Source organism: Tupaia chinensis, unplaced genomic scaffold, assembly GCF_000334495.1.
Source record: "Tupaia chinensis unplaced genomic scaffold, TupChi_1.0 Scaffold143791_1, whole genome shotgun sequence".
Lineage (NCBI taxonomy): Eukaryota > Metazoa > Chordata > Mammalia > Scandentia > Tupaiidae > Tupaia > Tupaia belangeri.
In genome coordinates, this window is record NW_006203640.1 from 307,254 (window position 1) to 323,382 (window position 16,129).

The following is a 16,129-nucleotide window of genomic DNA, read 5'->3' on the forward strand; positions in this document are numbered from 1 at the left end:
GGTTTGGATGTAGTGGTTTTAATCTTTAGTTATTTGGTTTACTCCAATTTAACTGATCTATATATGCACACTGCTTAAAACCAGTGATAAACATTCAGAATGAAAAGCAAGTAATCTAGAAAAATAATAAAACCAGAGCCAAAAAAATCTCAGAAGTCAAAGCAGATTTGAAAAAATTAACCATAGCTATTTTAGCTCTTTTTATTGGTTCCCTTGTTAGACGCAGGCTTTCCCATTCAGACCAGCACATAAGCAACAATACATATTAATTTATGCTTTCATGGGAAATGTTCACCAAAGTGTTTGTAAATCTCTAGAATTCTCAATTTGATAATTACTAATTAGCATTTATTTAGCAGTTGTTCAATTATTAGAGGTAGGTCTCCATGCACATTTTAAAACAATTGCTATAGCATGCATGTGCTTGGCAGAGAAAGAGAAACCACCTCCCCAGGGGTGATGACCACACCTCAATTCTTTCTCCTCCATTTTCCTCTCGGGATTTTGGGCATGCATACAGGTGTCTAGTGTGGTTTTTGGCCATGTGCCGGCCCTACAACCATGAAAATTTCTAGTAGTTACTGAGTTGCAACCACTTTGTGTCATAGGCATCAAAGAAATGATGTGAAAACAGAAGACTCATTCTTTGCCCTAAAAGAGTTGATCTAGGGGCCGGCAGGTGGCATGGCGGTTAAGGCACCTGGACCCCCACATGGCTGACTGCAGTTCAAGTCTTGGACCTGGCAGCTTGTTCTTTCACTTTTCTTCTCTGTTTCTCTCCAGTCTACTTCAAAAAAATAAAAATAAAAATAATGAAAATGAATAAGATAAAATAATTTTTTAAAAAATTATTAAAAAACATTTGTCTAGTCAGAGATAACATTGGGGCAAATAATTGTGTTAAAATAGAGTAAAATAGTGTATACCTGAAAACTCTGTGAGCAAAACAAAGCTATGTCAATAATGGTGGAAGGGAAGGAACTTAAAAAAAATGAATTTTGAAGTGGCTCTTGAAGAAAAATAAGGTTAGAAACATCTCAGTGGAAGAATGAGCCTTTACAAAACATAGATACAAGAAAAATGATGACTTTTAAAGATTTGTAAAGTATTGATATATGCAAGTAATTTTGCAGTTGCATAAATCAGTATTAGCAGTAAGTGGCTTGCCAAGAGAACTTTTGTTATAAATTTGCATGAAAAATAAATTTGCAAACAATTTGTTCTAAGTTTTTTCCCCCCACAGATACTTAGTGTCAATACATAATGGAGAATTTTTAATAGCCATTTGGAGTCTTGTAGATAAAAACAATTAAACACAAAAGAAGAATATGATTAGTTACATTCTCTGGCTTAATCCACTTTCCAGGTGTCATCATGACTTTATTGGTAAGTGAAGTGATAAATAAGCTTGATTAATGAACTAATCATTCAACTTGATTTTCTTTTTTGTGTTTCCTCTTTAATCATTTTTCTAAGTGGTCACAGGTGCATTGAGCTTTATTTTTTAGCGACTTTGTAAAAGGAGAAGAAAATAGAAGGATTACCGAGTTTTCCATTAAAATTCTATGTACATGTGTGGATTTGAGGTTCAGAATATTGTTGACCACCTTACTGATACTGTCTGTCCTGAGGATATATTTTGCCTGATCAAGACTGTTAAGTAATCTCAACTCTAAACATACCAATGAAGACAGAGATCAAATATTGCTTGAATGTAGAAGTCTTCATCAATAAAGGAATTCATTAGTAAATGACAGTTCTTGTCTTTCTTCTTGATTCTTGATAGACATTCTGACAGTATTTAGAATAACAAAAGAACAGATATGCTTCACACGACTATGTCATTAGATAAGAAGGAAGGAACAATTTATATAAGATACTTTAAATATGGAATCTCTATTCAGAAGCATGAGTGAGGAGATTTAAAGAACCCCAGAGGTTATCTAGTCAAATCTTCTTATTTTATAGATGAGAAAAGTAAAGTTCAAGGCTTCAAGTGATTTCAACTAGGTAAATCACCCTGGACTTTCAGTTCAGTGCTTCTTCAATTGCATCAATCTGCTCCCAAAAATGGTTATAACATATCTTACATAATTTAAAATAGCACCATGAAAATACACATTCTCATTAGAATTGTAATGTAAACACAGAGTGTGACAGAGACGTTCTTAGAATCCATGACATTAAATTATCTTGTAAGGACATGCTCAGAGAGAGGCTCTGAGCAAGGTGTGGGGACATGCAAACACCACCTGTCCCTTTGGGCTATGGCAGAACCTTGCAACTTGTCCTTTCCTTGACCCTCACTGCAGGCAGAGCAAAGGGTGGAAATTGCTAAGGGTGTTCCAAGAAACACATCTGATAGAATTCAGGAAACATCCTGACTCCCAATTAGCAAAGTCCAATCCCTCTTCTGCCTCTGTAAGATTCTTTATCCTTCTCTGGGCATGGTGGTGCCCGCCTTATGGTGAGATTCTTTACGTTTCTTCCCCACACCTGCAGCTAGGCTTATCTCCATTAGAAAAGAAGATAATGGGATTTCCCCTGGATGGGATTATTGCCAAGGGATATACTTGGCCCAGCACATGTAAGCCCTTATAGATTTGTTACCTGCTTATTGTCTGTAACACATCAACATATGTATGGAATGTCATGAAATACACATATGTAGTGTTGCTTTGCCCTTATAAATAAAGGTGCCCACTTTGCCTGGGTGGCACAAATTCCTTGGGCTACCTAGGCTCAGGCTGCCTGTGTCTGCTGCTACTCTCTTTGTCTTATTCTTCCCATTTTCCCTTCGATAGAGCCAAGCCCAGAGTGGATGTCGACATTATCTAATAAAAATAAACCCAATTTTATCCATCAGTCATCACTGCCTTTGTATGAGATCAAAGGCAATTCTGTTTTATAGTAACAAAATACTCTCAAATTTATCTTAGAATAAATTATCCTGTAACATTTGTCTGAATTAGGTAGTTGCTGGTATGATTCTTATTTTTAAAAAAGGAAAGCAAGACAGAGAGGTTAAATAATTTGTCAACATTACATAAATTGGAAATGACAGACTCGGGAATAGAACCAATATAGTGCTTTTAATCACTAGTCTTGTAATCAAATCTCAGAAAAAGTCTTCCTACGCCTCACCACCTGGGTTTCTATCCACACATTGGCTATGGTTGCTTGATTCATCTGATTGTTTCCTTTTCTGTAGTACTTCTTGGTTCCAGATTATACTGATTATACTATATTTAAGCTGGTGATACATTTATGATCAGTCTCCTGCCCAAACCTTTTAGGTGACCCAGGAAATACAAGAATGCAAAACCAGTTCTTGAATGTCTATTTCCTTCCTGTATTTTTGCTTAAAATAATTGGAAAATGGATAGAACTCAGGACAGTTGATTTCAAAGTCTAGCTTTCTCATCATATGTGCAAATATAATGCTCCTTGGTCCTCTGTTCCTCTGGCAATAATGATGTGAGAATGGTGGTAGTCTTATACTGTATAATTCCATATAAAAATGATTTTTATTCCCATCAAAGAAAATATAAATTTTAATAACATTGGTTAGGCAATGCTTTCTTAGATACCACACCAAAAGTGCTGAAAGGTATGTAATATATATATATATATATATATATATATATATATATTTCCAAGAAACACATCTGATAGAATTCAGGAAACATCCTGACTCCCAATTAGCAAAGTCCAATCCCTCTTCTGCCTCTGTAAGATTCTTTATCCTTCTCTGGGCATGGTGGTGCCCGCCTTATGGTGAGATTCTTTACGTTTCTTCCCCACACCTGCAGCTAGGCTTATCTCCATTAGAAAAGAAGATAATGGGATTTCCCCTGGATGGGATTATTGCCAAGGGATATACTTGGCCCAGCACATGTAAGCCCTTATAGATTTGTTACCTGCTTATTGTCTGTAACACATCAACATATGTATGGAATGTCATGAAATACACATATGTAGTGTTGCTTTGCCCTTATAAATAAAGGTGCCCACTTTGCCTGGGTGGCACAAATTCCTTGGGCTACCTAGGCTCAGGCTGCCTGTGTCTGCTGCTACTCTCTTTGTCTTATTCTTCCCATTTTCCCTTCGATAGAGCCAAGCCCAGAGTGGATGTCGACATTATCTAATAAAAATAAACCCAATTTTATCCATCAGTCATCACTGCCTTTGTATGAGATCAAAGGCAATTCTGTTTTATAGTAACAAAATACTCTCAAATTTATCTTAGAATAAATTATCCTGTAACATTTGTCTGAATTAGGTAGTTGCTGGTATGATTCTTATTTTTAAAAAAGGAAAGCAAGACAGAGAGGTTAAATAATTTGTCAACATTACATAAATTGGAAATGACAGACTCGGGAATAGAACCAATATAGTGCTTTTAATCACTAGTCTTGTAATCAAATCTCAGAAAAAGTCTTCCTACGCCTCACCACCTGGGTTTCTATCCACACATTGGCTATGGTTGCTTGATTCATCTGATTGTTTCCTTTTCTGTAGTACTTCTTGGTTCCAGATTATACTGATTATACTATATTTAAGCTGGTGATACATTTATGATCAGTCTCCTGCCCAAACCTTTTAGGTGACCCAGGAAATACAAGAATGCAAAACCAGTTCTTGAATGTCTATTTCCTTCCTGTATTTTTGCTTAAAATAATTGGAAAATGGATAGAACTCAGGACAGTTGATTTCAAAGTCTAGCTTTCTCATCATATGTGCAAATATAATGCTCCTTGGTCCTCTGTTCCTCTGGCAATAATGATGTGAGAATGGTGGTAGTCTTATACTGTATAATTCCATATAAAAATGATTTTTATTCCCATCAAAGAAAATATAAATTTTAATAACATTGGTTAGGCAATGCTTTCTTAGATACCACACCAAAAGTGCTGAAAGGTATGTAATATATATATATATATATATATATATATATACACACACAAGATTACCATTTGATTTTTATCAATAGTAGAAGCATTGCACTTTAAAATATGCCATCTAGAAAATACAAAAATAAAGCCCATAGAAGGTGAGAAAATATTTGAAAATCATATATAAAATAAAACTTGTTTCTAGAATATATAAAGAATCTCATAACTTAATAATGACAACAAATAATCCAAAAGAAAAATGGGCAAAAGATCTAAGTATACATTTCTCCAAAGACATGTGAACAGAAATAACCACATGAAAGAATGCTCAGCATCATTAGTCATTAGGGAAATGCAAATTAGTACTTCGTATTCACCAGGACAGCTATAATTAAAAACCACACAATAAGGCATGTTGGTGAGGATATGAAGGATTTGAAGCCCTCACACATTGTGGGTAGAAATGTAAAGTGGGGAAAACCATTCTGGAAAATGTTTTGGCAGGTCCACAAAATGTTAGATAGAAAATCACCAATATCAGAATCCATATTTTCTAAAGCACCCAGGGACCATTTTCCAAGATAGACTATGGCCCATTAAAAACAAAACAAAACAAAAAACTAAAACTTTAAGGCCAGGGGACCAGCAGGTGGTGTGGTGGTTAAGGCGCTGGACACTCCCACATGGCCTACCACGGTTCATTCCAGTCCTGTCTGGTGGCTTGCTTTCTCACTTCCTCTCTCTCTCTCTCTCCACTCTCTCTCTCTAGCTGGTCAAATTAAAATAAATAAATAAATATTACAATTAAGTAATTCTTTAAAAAAAAAAAAAACTTTAAGTACATGGGCATAGTAGTTAAGGTGCTAGACTCACACATAGTCAACTAATGTTCAAGTCCTGACCTGATGGCTTACATTCTCACTTTCCCTTTCTCTAGCTCTCTCTCTGTCGCTTTCTTTCTTATCTTTCTCTGGTGAGTTCATGCGCCATATAGCAAATTAAAAAAATAACAATAATTAAATTAAAAAACAAAACTAAACATTTTAAAAATTGTAACAAATACAAAATAAATGAAATTATATATTGTGTTCATTGATTATAAAATAATCAACTAAAAATTGCTAACAGAATGACAGATAAAAATCTCTCAATTCAAGAAACAAACAAACAAAAAGTTTCTAAATAATCCACAGAACAATGTGTAAGGCTTAAATTTAGAAATATATAAAGTGAAGGCCGGCAGTTTGCATGGTGGTTAAGGCACTAGACTCCCATGTGGCTGACCATGGTTTGAGTCCTGGACCTAGTGACTTGCCTTCTCCTTTTCCTTTCTTTCTTTCTGTCTCTCCTTGATCAAATTAAAAAAAATAACAACAAGTAAAATTAAAGAAATAATTCATACACACACACAAGTGAATGAAAATTTAAAAATAAAACATCAATATTTATGGGATGCTGGTCAAACCATGGTAGTGTGTGCAGACATGCAACTCAGGCTGAGGCCGCATGGCAGACTGAGGCTCAGAATCAAGTTTTGGCCCATCCTAAAAGCCAGAGCAGTGGTGTATGTCTGTAGTCCCAGTTATTTTGGAGTCTCAGGCAGAAGGATAGGGAGCTTACACCATCGTGGGCAACATAGATCCTGTCTGAATGAGCCTGATATGGTGGTTTGTACCTGGGTGCCCAGGTACTAAGGGGTCTGAGACAGGAGGATTGCAACACTGTGAGATGATGTCTTAAAAATACCACACATACTGGGAACCAGCAGTTAGCGTAATGGCTATGTCGCTGGACTCCCACGTAGTCGACCGCGGTTCGCGTCCTGGACCCGGTGGCTTAAAACTCACGCCGGGCGCGTGTGCGTGCGTGCCCAAGATCCCAAGAGGAGAAGGAATTGCGGCGTGACCATCCCCCCTGGGTGGTGATTTCTCGCTCTCTGTCTCTATGTCTCTCTCTGTCTGTCTGGTGAGCGCACGTGCCCTATAGGGAAAATCTCTCCAAAAAAAATAAAATAAAATAAATAAATAATAAATTTAAAAAAAATAAAAATACCACACATACACACACACACACACACACACACACACACACACACACAATTTATGTAAAGCAGCATTGAAAAGGGAATGCATCACACTGAATTCTATAAATTCCTCATTAAAAAAGGTTGAAGCATGTAAGTCAATAATCTATTTTTCTACCTCAAGAGACTAGAAAAGAAATAACACAATTCACTAGAAAGAAGGAAGAGCAGAAATCAATAAAATTGAAAATTAAACAATTAAAATATATTCAATGGAAAAAAGCTAATCTTTACAAAAATCAATAAAATAAATCTCCAGCAAAACTTACAAAAATAGGAAAATGTAATTTACTATTATCTGGAATAAAATAGAGATATCACTATAGATCCTGCAGGCATTGAAAGGTAAGAGAACATGAAAAAAATTTGTTTTCATAAATTTGAATTTAGAATTGGTGAGAAAGTGCCTGAAAAACTGGAAAAAATTAAAATACAAGAAAGATGAAATAAATAATATGAATAGACCTGTAAGTATTAAAGAAATTCAATTTGTAATTCTAATTCCAGAAAAAGAATCTCTAGGCCCAGATAATTTTACTGGAAAATTATACTGGCCACTTAAAAAATAATTAATAGCAATTTCACATAATTTATTCTAGGAATATCAGAGTAAGGAAAATCTAATAACTCATATGATAAAGCCAATATCACTCTGATGCAAAGATAATACAAAAGAAGAAATCTATAAACACATAGATCTTATGCATTTATATGCAAAAGTTTCATTGAAATACTAATAATCTGAATCCAACAGTATCCTAGGAAAAGCAACATGGCCATGTACAATTTATTCCAAGTATGCAAGGCTACTCAAATGTTTTTAAAATAAATCCATTTAATTCACCGTATTGACATGTTAAGGTAAATACATTTTAGACACACACACACACACGTGTATATAAATAGATCAACTGATGAAGTAAAAAAAAAAATTTCATAAGATCCAATGCCTATTCACAAAGTTAGAAATGGAGGATATTAAAGAAATACAGTGAAATTACCTCAACTTGCTAAAAACCTACAACTAACACCACTTAATGATAGAAAGCAGAATGGTTCCTCCCCAAGAAGCTGAACAAGATAAAGATATCTGTTCTATTCTTACTCAATATAGTGTTGTTAAGTCTAGCCACCGTAATACTACAAGAAAAAGAAATCAACATGATTTGCCATTGGTGGAGATATACAGACAAAGGGAACAGAGCACAGAAAGCCAGAAATAGACAAGCACAAACACACTCAATTGATTTTCAACATGAGTGTAAAAGCAATTCAATGGAGGAAAGAAAGGATTTTCCATAAGCAAAGCTGTACCACTTGGATATCCAAGATTTTTTTCATTATTTGCCACAGGGTCAAGTTGCCAAATTTCCAAACCTTTCTGCTCTGCTTCTCTTTTAATTATCAATTCTATCTTTAAATTATCTTGCTCCTCATTTTTCACTGAAGCCTCTTTAGAATGACCTTCATTTCCCATCCTCCTATCAGCGTTACATTCATAACCACTTATCCAATCTCTAGAGTTTCAGTGTATAAAAGAATGAATAATTCTTCCAAGCCTCCAGTGTAGACTTTTCCTAGCCTTCTCCCCCTGATCTCCACTCATTATCAAGTTCTAAAGCTGTTTCCATATTTTCAGATAGCAATAGCAGCACAAAGCTTCTCACTGTGCCAATTTTTGCTCTAGTCCATTTTGTGTGTGTGCTGCTAACAGAAATATATGAGACTGGGTGATTTATAAAGAAATAAGGGAGTGTTGATTTACAACTACAGAGGCTGGAAAGTTCAAAGGAATAGACCTACATGTGTCTGACAGAAGCACAGAGGATAGAGGGCATGTGCAGAGAGACAGCTTCAGACATCTCTCTGTTACAGCAATCAGCTCTCAGTAGAACTCACCCCTTAAGAGAACTGGAACTCACTGGTATCTTGAGACATCGTAAATCTATTCGTGAGAGTGTCACTTTCAAGATGCAATAGCCATGGTCCAATCATCACCTCACATCAAGTTCTAGAACATGAAATATTATCTAAACCATCACAATGCGATATATATATATCCTCCTAGTTTGGATATTACACTATAGTTTTGCAAACTGTTGCCACTGGGGGAGAGTTGATAAAATGTACAGAGGATTTCTCTATATTTCTTACAATTATACATCAATCTAAAGATATTGCAATAAGCATTTCACTTTTAAAACATAAGAAAATACTGCTGCAACATAGGTGAACTTTAAAACTTCAGGTTAAGTAGAACCCACTTACAAAAGTGCCAGGAGATTAAGAATTTGCCTAGAGCTGGAGGAGGAAAGAAAGGGAAAGTGATTGCTAATGGCTGTGGTTTCTTTTTCAGGTGATGAAAATATTCTGAAGTTAGATTGTGGTGAATATACTTAGCATGGAAATGTACATTTTAAATGGGTGAGTTTTATAGTGTATTAATTATATCTCAGTAAAGCTGTAAAAAAGAATCAGAGAGAATTATGACATTTAATTTCCCTGTCAAGATTCTTTAAACCCTCCAAACTTATAGAATTGCCCCCAAATAGGGATTTTTGCTCTCATTTTAACTGGCTTTCCACATTTACAATTGTGCATAACGACTTTGACTTTACTGAGTGAACAGACTGAACTGAACAAAACTCTTGGAGTGAATTATGAAGCCAGTTGCTCAATGTATGAGAAACTGAAATGACTTATACATTAACACACTTCCATTCACACTTTCTCAGCTGGCCTGTGTTTTATCAATCTCTGTTAGAGGAACTGTTAAAGTTATACTGTTTAGTCCTGACAACTGTCTCCTTGGATGGATGTTCCTTTATCTGTTCTTTTATCAATCTGACCTTATCAGTCTCATACTTCCACAAAGTTCCAAATCTTTTCTTTCTATTAGAATTTTCTTCTGTTTTCTAAATAAAACATTGTTTAGGACACCCAAGTCAGGAGATCTATACATGAGGTTTGAACTTAATGTAGGAGTTTTTATGTCCTCAATGGCATTTAGATATCTGAAAACTTCTTTTTCTGGTTCACTCTATCTCTTAAAAAGTATGAAAAAAATAGTAGAAATGTTTTTTTAAAAGTTAAAAGAAACAAACATTTTTTTTATTTTCAAATAATGTTTTTCAAAGTTTATTTTTAGTCCATCATTGTGTTTTATGTGGGTCTCTGACTCATTTCTCTTTTTAGAAACCTACCGGGATCCAATCAGGAGGCTCCTTCATATTCACTAATCTTCTCCCAAAGGCCCCACACATCAGCAAATAATTGGATCAAGTTTTATCCTTTTAATTACATTCCAATCAAATCTCAACACATCGATTATGGGAGACACCTAAACTCTACCAATTGTGTGTACATGCTTTACTTTTTTCATGGGGAGGAATGATAATTGTCTCAAATGCTCATGATAGGTAGGATGAAGTGAGGATTAGCAGACACATTTTTTTTTTTGAAGAGGTTTTTGCTATAGGGCGTGTGCGCTTGCCAGACAGACAAGAGAGACAGAAAGCGAGAAATCACCCCCCAGGGGGGATGGCCACGCCACAATCCCTTCTCCTCCATTCTCCTCTTGGGACCTTGGGCACGCACATATATGTGCCCAGCCTGAGTTTTAAGCCACCAGGTCCAGGACGTGAACCGCTGTTGACTACATGGGAGTCCAGCGACATAGCCATTATGCTAACTGCTGGTCCCAGCATGCACATATTTTTCACATAGAGGTTGAGAATGTGTTCGGTTCCAGTACAATTTAATGACACTGTACTAATTTTTGTCTCAAGATGCTTGTGGTTTCACTGAGGACCAGTTCTTCTGCAACAGGTGCAAATGTTAACAAAATAAAAAAGGAAAACAGAAATAATATAGTTGCATTTTGAAAACAATTCAATTAAATGTAAACAAGAAATTATAAAATTAAATTAAATAAAAAAAAAATTGACCTCACAACTGAATAGGTTCTAGAAAACTCCAGGAGTTCTATGCATCAGAATTTAGGAATATCTCCTTAGTAATATGCTATTCTAGCTAGATAATTGGGTAAGTATAAAGTAAATAACACTTGAAACAGCAAATGACAACTGACTATTACAAGGTAGGATTAGTTTTTACACCAGTAAAGAGTGAACCATTGGGGCATCAGGTGGCATGGTGGTTAAGGCGCTGTATCCCACATGGCTGACTCCTTTGGTTTGGGTGCTGGGCTTAGCAGCTTGAAAAACATGGGTAGGACCAGATGATATAGTATGTAAGCTGCTGGACTCCCACATGGCTGACCACAGTTTTGGACATAATGACATTTTCCTCTTTCTTTCTCTCTCTCTCTCGCTCTCTCTGTCTCTCTCTGGTGAGCACATGTGCCCTATTGCAAATTGAATAAATAAATTAATTAAATAATTAAGTACTTCTTAAGAAAAAAAGAAGAAGAAGAAAAGAAAACCACACCGGGCACATTGTCCTCTCAAAATCCTGAGAGGACAATGGAGTAGAAGGGATTACAGCATGGCCATCTCCCTCAAGGGTGACTTCTCACTTTTCTTCTTCTCTCTCTCTCTCTCTCTCTCTCTCTCTCTCTCTCTCTATTTCCAGTGAGTGTTTGTGTCCTATAGCAAAAACCTAATGAAAAAAATAATGAATTTCTGTCCCTAAACTAAATTATAAGAAGTAGTTTAGTATTTTTACTATAAAATTCATAATTATTATTCAGAGGGTCATGAATATGTGGGGACTAATATCTTAAGATTCACTTTTTATGTGTTTTTAATGGATTGGAATTTAATATATTGAAATATTTTTTTCTATTTTACTGGAAATGAACCAGTTTGTTCTATAATAAATATAATAATACATATAGTAATAACTTACAACTTAATTTTATGTACTAAATTCTTCAAAAGGATTATTAACATGCATAATTGTTTGCATAATGACAATTTAGTATAATTTAAGGTTTGATTCAATGTTTCAGCTTTTCAGAACTTAATATTATAAAAAGAAGTGTAAAATTAAAAACATCTTTAGTTGTTTAGCTGAACTTTAATTTTGTTTTACATTGGATAATGGACATTTATTAAGCACTACAAGATAATGAAGGTCTTGTAGCTTTAACCATCCTAATTCTTGGCTGTATATCTAGAACTCAGGCATACAATAATAATCTAATAGGTTTATGTACATTTAAGACCATTTTAATAAATTAAATAATACTAATATGCCTAAAATTGCTGTAAGTAATTTGCTTTATTGGCAAACTCAAGCTGATCATTTCAAGCAGGTGTATCTTCTCTTTAGAAGTACAATGAAGCCAGTTCCAGTTAGAAAAAGGGCTGTCACTTGTTGGGAACATGAAGTAGATAAAGAGCCAAAAGATGCTTTCAGGTGGAGATCAAAGTCACAAAGTATGTGAATTAAAAAGAACAGATTCATTTATCTTTGTCTTTTTACACCTGGACAGAATGCTAAGAGCCATCTGTCAAAACTGCATGCAATGCAATAAAGGACATTTTGTTTATCTGTGAATAAATTAAATGGACTTGGATGGGATTTTAATGGAAATATGCACAGTTGAGATTTCCAAACAATCAAGCTTGGCATTTCCTTCAACAAGCTTTTGATGGGCTTCTTTAGAGGGCAGTTCTCAAGGAGAATTCCCCTCTCCTCTCTTTCTTCTTGCAATATGGCCATGTAACCAATATTCCTTCTTTAATATTTGACACATCCTGTATCAGTAGGAAATTAGGAAAGAGTTCCAACCCATTTCCACCATTAAAGCTTTGCCTTGGGATGGGTAAATAAATGAGGTGAAAATAATTTTATTTGGAAAGCTAAAATTGGGTTTTTGCAAAAAATGATGGAAATGATGTATTTTTTTTTTATAAACTGACACATTGGTTAACTAAATAAATCATTCACAACAGAATACTATACCAATTTTTTTTTTTTTTTTGAGGAGCTTTTTGCTATAGGGCACGTGCCCGATTAGATTTTAAAATAATCATTTTTTTACTCACTTAATAATTTGTGTCTTAAATATGACTCGTTCTAAAATTAATATTGCTGCCCTTAGCGTTTTGTTTTTAGTTTTATTTTTTTGGCTTGATTTTAATATCATTTCCAAGAGGCTTTAAAAATATATTTGTATGCTAGAGGGTGCCTATACCTGCCAGAAAGAGACAGAGAGAGAGAGGGAAAGTGAGAAAGCACTCCTATGGGAGACAGCCAGGCTGCAATTCTTTTTCCTCTTTCTCTCCTTTCAGAATTTTTTTGGCATACGTGCATCTTTGCCTGGTGAGTTTTTTAAGCAATCTGGTCTGTGAGTCAAACCAGTTGGCCCTGTGGGATGCAGCTTCCTTAATCACTATGCCACTGGTTGGCCCAAGGCTTTTTCTTAAACCCTTGTTAAACATTCTGTTTTTATTGTTTCTTCTGTAGGTATAGTGTATTTATCATTTATTGGGAAAAAAATTGAAATGTTTGATTTGTTGTCATTTTATTTATGGTTTCCCTTTCCATATGTTAATTACTACTTTCTTACAAAATTTTCTATAGATGGTCCACATTTTGCTTTATTCCCCTCCTTCAATGATTAAGAGACATACTATAAGTTCACTTTATTTTTAGAAATACTTTTCCAGCCAACATTTAAAATATTTCTTTTTTTCCTTTTTTTTTGGAGAGCTTTTTGCTATAGGGCACGTGCCCTCACCAAACAGACAGAGAGAGACAGGCAGAGAGACAGAAAGCGAGAAATCACCCCCTGGGGGGATGGCCACGCTGCAATCCCTTCTTCTCCATTCTCCTCTCGGGATCTTGGGCACGCACACACACACGCCCGGCGTGAGTTTTAAGCCACTGGGTCCGGGATGCGAACTGCGGTCAACACCGTGGGAGTCCAGTGACATAGCCATTACGCTAACTGCTGGTCCCACCAATTTTTGACATTTCCATTTTTATTTTTCTTTCAAAGTAAAGGCTCCAAACTGCAGGGGGAAAAAATCATTCTATAATTTTCTTTAATTTTTTAATTAAGAATAAAATGAAGAATAAAGAACAACAGGTACTAAAATAACAGAAAAATCAATTGGAAAATAAAATAAAATTTATAAATAATATTTTTGTCCTTGAAAATAGGATTGTAATGCCTTAAAAATTACTTTATAAAGATCATGTTAGAATGACTGGTGTCAAAATACCTAGCTTCATGGAAGTAGCTGACACAATCATGACAAAGCTGAAAACATTCACAGAAATAAAATATGTCCATGAAATATTACTTTAAAATCTGTCAATGTTTGTAATTATTACATAGATTTGGACTCTTCGAAGAGCAGACTCATAATAATATCATGTGTACACAGTAGAGAAGTTTAAATTCACATTGCTGCTATAATTCTGAGGTCTTCTGCTAATCAATAAGAAGTAGAATTATGATAACTCTTTTCTTTTTGAGATAACTTCAAATATTGTATCTCTAATGAATTGGATTTCTTGAATTACAGAGAACTTTGGAAAATTCACTCCTTCCTAAATCCAGTTAAAACACTTGTAAAAAATTATAAAAATTAAATTATTTAAAATGCTGGAAAATAACCAAAGTTTATTAATTATCTTAAAAGTGTGTGTGTGTGTGTGTGTGTGTGTGTGTGTGTGTGTTAAATAACTGAATCTTAGCAAGATCAGTCAGGGTTTTGGCATTTTTAGTTACCTTATTGCCATCTTTTCTTCCCAATTTGATGGTAGTATGTAAAACTGCTTTTGGAAACCATGTTAATTATAAAAAAATAATAGTGTATCTTTTACGGATTATTCATACCTTGAGTTTAAGGAACAATCAGTCAGTTTGAGGATAGTTCAACTGATAACATCAAGTCTAAAGAACAAAGGAAAAGAGTGAGAAAAAGCAAAGAAATATTCAGTGACTTGTGAATCACCATAAACATACAAACACATCCATATGATGATCTTATTATGAGAGAAAAAAATGCAAGAAAAAAATCTTTGAAAAAAATAAAACTTGGAAAATTAATTAATTAAAAATAAAAATTTAAAAATATTTAAAAGTTGAAAAAAAAAGTCAATCTACACATTCCAGAAGTTCAACATAACACAGATTACAGGACAGTTTTCTAGGTGAACTTGGAGTAACCCAGTTTTCTCCTCCCTTTTTACTTGTCGTTTTCTAAGATAACTGTAAAGTATGATGGAAATGAAATATTCTGACATAGGAAAGAACTGCTTGAAATACTCTGAGTATTGCTCCTGTCCCTCCTAGAGAATGCAACATCTTACGTTAGGACAGAACAGCCTGGGATTTCCCAGGACTTAATTTTTTTGTTTTTTAATTTCCCCAGAAGCAGGATAACTTTTGAAGATTTACCTAGTGAGTCATATGACCCAAGCAGTAAGTAATCTAGGGCAGCCTGCCTTTCAGTGTCCTTCAACTGAAATGGTAGTGGTACACACATAGTCAAGACTCTTTCCACCCTAGGCAGCATTCTTGAGCCTTGGGAGACCAGCTCACAATGGGTCTAGAGTTCTTTTATCCTGCGATGTCTATCTGTAAGCGATTTAATGTCTTGTAATTCTTCATGTAACTTGCTGCATGTGAGTGTATTCTGAACTCAGGCACTGATAACATTGCAGCTCAGGATGCAGTGAGCAAGTGCTTGGACTCATACCTGATGGTGCATAGTAAATGATCTCTGCTATCTCTTACACAGTGGGAGTTCTTCCTTGGGATAGGTTATTAATGAACCTGCTTCACAACAACAGAATCAATTCAAGATCCCTGAAATGTAACAGATAGTCAAACAGTTCAAGGACAAGAAGAAAATGTTAAAAACAGCCAGAGAAAAATGCCTCATAGTATGGAAGAAAGGAAGACAAGCAGATGACTTGTCATTCAAATTATGGAGACATTAGGATGATATATCTAAAATGTCAAAAGGAAGAAAATATCTAAATAACATCATAAATTAAATGGACTTTAAACACATCTATAGAACTTTTAAAACAATAACCACAAAATACGTATTTTTCTCATCACCCCATGGAACATTTTCAAACATTAACCAGATAATAGGGCACAAAACAAGCCTTTTCAAATTGAAAAGTATAGAAACTATATGCAGTATCTTCTCCAACAACA

At 34.9% G+C, this 16,129-nt stretch overlaps 1 long non-coding RNA gene across 1 annotated transcript; it reads left to right on the forward strand.

Annotated features, from left to right (window-relative positions):
• Positions 1 to 1,301: 1,301 nt before the first annotated feature.
• On the forward strand, positions 1,302 to 10,238 carry LOC102468586 (uncharacterized). The gene is made up of 3 exons (XR_336920.1): positions 1,302 to 1,386; positions 9,335 to 9,402; positions 10,174 to 10,238. It is a non-coding gene; the product is annotated as an uncharacterized LOC102468586 (long non-coding RNA).
• The last annotated feature ends 5,891 nt before the right edge of the window (positions 10,239 to 16,129 follow it).